This window comes from Xyrauchen texanus, chromosome 4 (genome assembly GCF_025860055.1).
Source record: "Xyrauchen texanus isolate HMW12.3.18 chromosome 4, RBS_HiC_50CHRs, whole genome shotgun sequence".
NCBI classification, from domain to species: Eukaryota; Metazoa; Chordata; class Actinopteri; order Cypriniformes; family Catostomidae; genus Xyrauchen; species Xyrauchen texanus.
In genome coordinates, this window is record NC_068279.1 from 44,146,758 (window position 1) to 44,155,768 (window position 9,011).

At 34.5% G+C, this 9,011-nt stretch overlaps 1 pseudogene; it reads right to left on the reverse strand.

Annotated features, from left to right (window-relative positions):
• Positions 1 to 6,310: 6,310 nt before the first annotated feature.
• LOC127641431 (maternal B9.10 protein-like) lies at positions 6,311 to 8,130 on the reverse strand (annotated as a pseudogene).
• Positions 8,131 to 9,011: the final 881 nt, after the last annotated feature.

Here is a 9,011-nt window from a genome sequence, read left to right on the forward strand (position 1 = left end):
GCCTTAGAATAGGATCCATTTATATCAATGGGGGAAGTGATGAAGTTAACTTATTAATATTTAATAAGTTAAATATTGATGTAACTTATTGATGGTAGGAAAAGAGCAAGTTTGAATGAACACATACAAAATAAAAATATTGATGTACATTTTTTACAAGAGACACATAGTGATGTGAAAAATGAAGTGGAATGGAGAATGGGGTTTATAAGTTATTTATTTATGAGTCATGGTTTAAATGTTAGTGGAGGAGTTGCTATTTTATTTTCAAAGAAGATTAATATAACCACTGTCTCTGTCAATGAAATAGAAAGAGGACACATTTTGTCTGTTCAAGCAGATATAAATGGGTTTGCTTTTGTTTTTATTAATGTTTATGCACCAAATATTGGAGCAGAGATGGTAATATTGTTTTAAAAAGCTACATAAGTTTAAAAAAAAAAACTGTGATGTAAGTGTTTGTTTGGTTTTAGGGGGTGATTGGAACTGTACATACAATTTTACTTTAGATCTAAATGGAGAAGAACCTCACCGCTCTTCTGCCAATGTTTTACATAATGTTATTAGTAATTTTTATTTGGTTGATGTATGGAGACTACAACACCCAACAGGTAAGCAGTATACATGGGTAAAGGTTTCTCATGATTGTATTTGTACTGCCAGGTTAGACCGTTTTTATATGAACCCTCTGGGGTCTGAGGGTATTTTGGGCCCTGGAGAAGTTTTGACATGCCTTGACATTTGTGCTTTTTTCAGTTGCTTAAAAACATTTTAATGGCTAAAGTCTTATAACACTGTATTCAGCACAAACTGGGCTACAATCATATGTGAGTAAAATGTATGTACAGGTTTGTATTTTTGAGAAAATAACATTTATGCGTGGTTTTGGAAAAAAAATAAAAGTTTAAGTCACTGAAATAAGGTCATATAACACATACTAAACGTTTGTCCACTAGACTTTTGAGAACTGGATCTTGTAGCCTAGAGTTTTTGCTACAAAATGATGTGAAAACCATCCTGATCACGTATTTATACAAAACAATGTAGTAATTGAACTTTTGTAAGACAATTTTAGTGTTGAAAGGTAATATGCGAGGAGGCGTGAACAATCATGAATATTCATTGTAATTCACACATGAGAGACAAAGACCCTCCCCTGGGCCTATTAGGGATAGAGAATGAATGTGAGGAGACTTAATGATCCAAATCAAGTTTTAGTAGAAGTATATATATAGTCTGATTAAAAGAAGTAATCAGACTATATATTTTCTTTACATAAAGACTTTACTTAATTTTAAACCTACACTACCATTAAAAGAAGTCTCTTCTGCTCACCAAGACTGGATTTATTTGATCCAAAATACAGAAACAACATTGATATTCTGAACTCGTTTTACAATTTAAAAGAACAGTTTTCTATTTAAATATATTGTGAAATGCTATTTGTAATCAAAGCTGAATTTTCAGCCTCATTACTGCAGTCTTCAGTGTCACATGATCCTTCATAAATCATTATAATATGCTGATTTTCTAATATGGGCATATTTAAAGTGCATTTTACTCATTTAACCCTAACACATATTTGCAAGCACGAGCTTTGTTGATGATAATGAGGCATTATAAACACCAGATAAAATATAATCTAAACATTCATATTATTTTTATATCTTATTACATATCATATTTATATCATATAGCATACAATTTAAATACCTGCTTTAGCCGAAACAGAATTTAAATGGAACTAAAACTTGCTTATTAGGACATATTTCAAATTTCAATACTCTGAATCCTGGCTGGCAAGTCTGGAAACAGTCCCACTAGTAAAATATGTACATGTTTATATAAAATAGCATGTCAGCTAATGTAAACTAAATGACTTCGGCTGGATCAAGTCTCTCTTCAAAATACAAACGTTCATCGGAGTCCCGCTCTTCTTCTGAGGAAAACGTTAACTCTTCCTTAATATCCTGGAGCTTTCTCGCCTGTGTATCGTTGCAAACGAGCAGAAAAATTTATGAAATGTGTTTACATCAAACCTCACTGTCGGGAGCGTGCACCATTTGCATTGATCGTCTCAGCACATTAGCGTATGAATGGCGCTCTCTGCTGGAGGGTGGGATCACATTACAGATAATTAGATATCCAAGTAAAAACTGTACATCGCTTTGTTTCAAACAGATTGTATTGCAGGAGAATATTTGTTTTAAAAGCAGAAATCTTAAGCTTTCTTTAGATATATGTTTCATGTTTGTGTGATAAGTATTTGTGGAGTTTTAGTTCATTTTTGTGACGTGTTTCTGAAATATGTTTGTGAACACAGAGACTGCTGAAAGCTCACCCTTTTTATTTTCTTTATTTTACAAAAGCACAAGATTTTGTTGTTATTGTGAGTGTACACAAATAAAAGTGGACCCTTTATAGTCTCTAATGATGTCTTACACTTATCTGTAAATGACGGAGTATTTTAAGTTGTTTCTGCTGTAATGATGAAAATATCAATATCGACCCATGAGGGAATAAGAATAATAATAATAGAATTTTAAAATCTACAATTTGTCCAAATGGGTTCTCTGATCATAATTTATGTATCATTGAAATAAATTGAAAGAAGTCACAAAGTCATAGCTATTATTGGCATTTTAATGTGAAACTGTTACAAGATGTACTTTTTTGGAAAAAACAACAAAATAATTATCATGACATTGTTCAGTAGTGGGATGTAGGTAAAACACAAATTAGGATATTTTGTCCAAATTATACATGTAATACAAATGGTAGGATCAAAAAACTGTTCTTACTTGAAAAAGAGATAATACAGATTGAACGTGAGTTAATTGTTGGAGATAATGTGAAAGTTGGAGGGGAAAAAATGCTTTAGACACTTTGTTTCATGAGAAAGCAAAAGGAGCTTTAATTAGAGCTTGGTTTCTTTTTCTTTAATCTGGAACAGAAAGAAAGAGAGAAAAAAATATGTTGAATTCAGATCCTACTGAAATTAGAAAAATGGCTTTTGATTTTTATATGGACTTATTTGGAGAAGGCAATGTGATGTCAGATGCATGGAGGATTTACTTAAAGACTTATCAAGACTTTCTGATGAACAGAGTAAACAGCATGACTCTGCCCTCCTGCTAAAAGAACTGTCTGAAGCTGTTAAAATACTTTCAACTTGAAAGCAAATGGACTTCCAGCTGAATTTTACAAACAATTCTGGAACTTACTGAAAGATGATCTTTATGAAGTTTTTAATTATTGCTATCAACAAAATGAATTGCCTACCAGTTGTAAAAGAGCGGTTTTATCCCTATTACCCAAAAAAGTGATCTTGGAACGATGAAAAACTGGAGACCTGTGGCTGTTTTATGTACAGATTATAAAAGTTTGGTAAAGTGTCTTTCAAATAGGTTGAAACCTTTTTTTAAATATATTGTAAATGAATATCAAACATATTGTATCCCTAACAGAACATAATGGACAATTTGTTTCTTGTAAGAGACATAATAGACATTGCAAGAATGAACAGTGAAAGAGTTGGAATTTTTGCAGTTGATCAAGAGAAAGTGTTTGTCAGAGTTGGTCATTTGTATTTGTTTCAAACAACTGAAGCTTTTGGGTTTGGTCAAAGTTTTATTTCATGGATAAAAATATTATATAATGATGCATCTGCAATGTTGAAAATCGGGGGTGGACTTAGTCTGCCTATTCCATTGTTATGAGGAATCTGACAAGGATGCCCATTATCTGGGATGTTGTATTCATTAGCTATAGAATCCCTACTTTGTAAATTAGGGATGTAAAATGCTACAAGGGTTTTCAGTAGAAAGAAATGTGGAAAGGCCTATTAAGTGTGTTGCCTTTGCTGATGATGGTACAATTTGTATTAAGGATGAGAGAGATGTGTCTGTTTTAAAAGAAACATTGAATTTTTATGAAAATACTTCATCAGCTAGAGTGTACTGGGAAAAGTGTGAAGGCTTTTTCTGTGGAGAAATTCTAAAAATTTTTAAAAAAACACCAGTACTTCCAGGTAGTGTTAAGTGGAGTCAAGAGGGTCTGAAAGTTTTAGGAGTTTTTTATGATGAAATATTGGGAAGGAATGGTGGAGAAGATGTGTAGCCGGTTGTCTAAATGGTTGTGGGTGCTACCACAGCTTTCCTATAGAGGAAGAGTTTTGGTTGCAAATAATCTAGCAGCTTCTACACTGTGGCACAAAATGAATGTCCAGGATCCTCCAAATGATATTATTCATGAACTACAGAAAAGATTTGTGGATATCCTTTGGACTAGACAACACTGGCCTAAAGCTGCCATTCTTTTCTTACCAGTAAATGAAGGTGGACAAGGATTAATAGACATCAAAAGCAGAATTAAGACTTTCAGGCTGCAGGCAGTGCAACGGTTGCTGTACTCAAATGGAAGGTGTTGGACTGACACCGCAAAAGCCCTCTTACATAAAGTTTATGTTTTTAAATACGATTTGCATTTGTTTTGAATTAATCTAACAGAAATGGACTTAAGACACGTCTGCTTTTTATAAAACTATTTTAAGAACATGGAATTCAAACTTTCATGTGAATAGAGACCTGTCTCACTCTGAACCCTGGAAAAACAATGAACCTCTTTTTAATAATCCTTTACTTCAAGCAAAGGTGCTTAGTACTAAAAGCCTTCAGAAAACAATGGCAAGATCTGGATGCTGACTTAAAAAATTATGATGATTGGAAAAGCCCTCAGGAAATGTGCAATCTAACAGGAATTAAGTCAGTCAGATTTATGAAACATGTAATGGATGAGATTTTCTCTTTTTTTCCATCTGTCTATCGACAAAAGTCAGGAGAAGAGGACTTGAATAAAGAAGAGAATGAGATACAGGAGGAGAATTTTCCTGAACTCAATTTTTCAGCTTTGGTGGAAGAGGTGCCACTAGAGGATTCAATACTTTCTTTCCATCCAGAGATAATTTTAAGAGCTTTTGTGGCTTCAAGGATCAGAGCAGAGTTTGTCTATTTTAAAATGACAAACAATCTGGTTTGTTTTATGGAAACCTGGGGTTTTAGTGAAGTTTTGTGTACTATATATAAATCGAGGAAAACTTCATTTTTTATTAATTAATTAATTTTGTATTTATTTTGTGGTTGGTGTATTTTTAACTGTTGTGTTGTATTCAGTTATTATTTTTTTATTTTATTTATTTTGTATATTGATATAGTTTTGTATGTGATGATGGTTGTTAATTGCAAAATAATATTTTAGAAGGAAAACAAATTGTATACATATAGAGGTATAAACATCAAACGTCTCTCTCTCTCGAACATATCCGGCCCCAGAACATTTGGACATATATATATATATATATATATATATATGTTGTTTGAATGTGATTACAGAAAGCGCAAGTCAAAATAGTTTTGCTCAAAATTAAAATGTAACCGCAGAAACATAAATCAGAAGCATAAATGTAATTTGTAATCTAAAAATGTATTTTTTTCCATGTAATTGAATATTTTTTATGCACTCTCAACTTGTTGACTTTCACATATTTTATTTCTTCTGCAAGTGTGCAGGAAATAAAGTTCTATAGTTAAGATGTTTCTAAAAACGACCAAAGGCAGTCGTCCTCATCTCTGCATATTGACCTGGAATTGGAAAATTTATTTCACATTTTGACAACCATTTAAACATGTTTACAAACTGGTGTCTGCTTTAGTTCATTCTTTCAATGCTGCTATATATTGCTTTAGAACAGTGGCTAAATGTGTCTGAAACAAGCATTTCCAACAGTAAAATTACAGTGTAAATTTAGTAAATCTCAATTTCACATTTAAACCAATGTGCAGTTTCCACAGTTAATGGCATTTAATTTATTACTAGAAATTAATGAGAGTGTAAGCCAGTAACAAAATAGTTCCCACATATTGAACTGTTCCACTGCATAACACGAACCCAGTTCAAAATGGTAGGATTCAGAATTGGTCACACATGGTACAAATCACAATAGCGGCTGTGAAGCGCGAACTTTCAACATGCATCATTATGCATGCTATGCTGCCATCTAGTGGCATTGATGTAAAAGCATTTCCCCACAAACAGTTCTATTAAAACCGATTTTCTTTAGAATCTCTTTTCCACAGCACAAATAACCCATTCATTAAAACAAACTTTAAATTTAAAAATTAGTTCACTGCATAGTCTCCACATAACTCCATAAATAACAAAGTACTATATTTAAACTGCATTTTGTTCATTGACATGCATATGCCTGCATAGCTGCACAGCCATGTATTAGACAGTTATAAAAGTTGAACGTTTAAGAGAAGTTCTTGCTGACCCAGAGTTATCAGTCCACCCTTGGACCAGAGAAGGCATAGGAAGGCCTGTAGCCCTTGAAGCTCTTATGAGACTGGTATGGCCCACCTGAAGAGGAATGTTGCTGGTGGCCCTCAGCAGCATAAGGTTTCCTGTTCATTGTATGCAGGTGCATAGCAAGGAGTTATTGGCCCCCTGACTGTATATTGCTCTGGGCCCCTAAAGAAATACAGTTTTTAATTTGTTTTGGGGCCCCCCTGTACCATTGGGCCCCTAGAATCATTGCCACCTTTCACCCCACTAGCTAAGGCCCTGATTGTATGGATCCCTGTATGGACCCCAGTATGAAACTCAACATTTCTGTAAACAGGTCCAATTTAAAAACATGGTACCAAGGATTTAAAAAAAGGCAAATGTTAACCACCTCAGCTCCCAATTAACATGTCTGGGTATTGTTGGATACTGTTGGGGTTGGAGAGAGTGGGGATGCAATTAGGCTCTGAAACCGAAATACTGCAACTATTGCTGCTTCTCATGCTGGTGTTGCCAGCCTCCTCATCAGAGGAGGTGCCAGAGTGGTACTCGGAGGAAACCCCTTCCACTGCATTATTAATCCTATGAGAGAACTCTCCATCTCTATCACAAAATGGGGTCAACTTCTCGCCATACCTATTAAGATAAGTCCCTCTCCTAGATGTGGAAATACTGCAGTGGTATGAAGTCATAAGATCCCAGATCCTAAAATCTAGAGTCTATTAAAAAAAAAAAGAATAGTTCACCCAAAAATGAATTCTCTCAACATTTACTCATCCTCGTGCCATCCCAGCTGTATGACATTCTTCTGCAGAACACACACACACACACACAATTTCAGATCTGTAGGTTTGTTCAATGCAAGTGAAGGGTGGTTACAAACACAAAGCTAAAAAAAAAGCACAGAAAAGTAACTTCAGTGGTTAAATCCTTGTCTTCAGAAGTGATATGATAGGTGTGGGTGAGAAACAGATCAACATTCATGTAAGTTTCTCAGCACCAATCTCCACTACCACATTCTTTCGTTTTTGACTATTGGTATTCTTGGTGCATATCACCACCTACTGGGCAGGAAGGATAATTTATAGTAATAAAAAGGACTTTACTATTTATCTGTTTCTCACCCACACCCATATATCACTTCTGAGGATATAGATTGCATCTGGCACTGTGAGAATTGTATGCTGCCTTTGTGCTTTAGCATCAATTTTGTTACCCTCTCACTTGCATTGGGAGTACCTACAGTGATGAAATATTTTTCTAAACATCTTTGTGTTCTGCAGAAGGAAGTCAGTCATACACATCTTGGATGGCATGAGAGTGAGTAAATGAGATCACTTATTTTTGGGTGAACCAAGTTTAAACACCAAGCATAACTATACAAACTTCAGAAAATGTGGCACTACCAGCCTCTCCACTTCTCCAGGATCAACCCAAATGGTCATTTCCTTTGGTAATCCAATATCTTCATAAACAATGTCACTGTGGCAGCAAGCACACTCAATAATTGGGTCCCTCATTTGAGCTCCGTTCATCCTTAGGCACCTAAAAATAAAAAATAAAAATTACCTTGATACGATAAAATAACTTTTGTGCAAATTAAGTCTGCACAAGGCTCCTCATAATAAGCTTGCCCATTGAATGGGTTTTCTGGATACCAATGGCTTTTGTAATTTTCAAATAGTACTGCAGTGAGTTTCACAGCAAATTTCTCTCTTCACAATCCAGTTTGACATGTTTCTATGCAAGACTCGCAATGAAAAACACTGTTGCTGCAATAGCTTTCATTTTAAGGAATGATATGGTGAGTCAATGGGGACAAGTTGTTACCAACTGGTTCTCTTAAAAAGCATTATAAAATTACAACTGTTTCAAAGAAGCAAACAAACTTGCTCTGTATCACCAAGCTGATATTCTGTTTTAGCTATGCAAAGTCAAATTCTCATCAGTACCAAGAAATTCAAACCCAGTCGGTCACTGAACTTTTGTCTCTGGACATGTTAATCAGTAATCTGAGTAAAGTTTGAGCAGGTGATTCAAATTGTGGGAGGTACACCAGCTTTGGGGTAATCAAATAAAAAATAATGGACATTTTTATTAGGAATTGTGTTTGGAATGACCTAACAGCATGAAGATAAAGATTCACTATAAACCCTAATGCACAAAATAATTATTTGTATTGAGTGGGGAATTAAATCATACATCTTAGTTCAAAGAAATAAACATTGATGAGTATTGAGAACTTTCTCTTTCTTTTGAGTTCACTAAACTGACGAAGTTAACTGAAACAGGGGATTTCTAATTTCAGCATGCTTTGCCTGGCAATCCACGGGGACAGTGAATGTTAAAATTAAGTGTTATGTATGTCTTTGGGCAAGTTGAATGAAAAGGTGGGAGACTTGTTAGTGTTTAATATATTGTTGTGTTATTTAGAAGAGTTTCTGTTATGTTGGAGTTTTGGGGTTACCATTGTGACGAATAGTGGTTCTTGAGCTTAGTTTGATGACAGGTTAAATTCACACACATACACATATATATTTATTTATTTATCAACAGTATATTGGTTTGCTGTACTCGCTGAGCAATTGCTATGCTAATCAAAGCATAATATTTCCAGTTAGCAAGAATTCTGCATGCTAGCATTCACTCACTGTATTAGCTAGTACTAG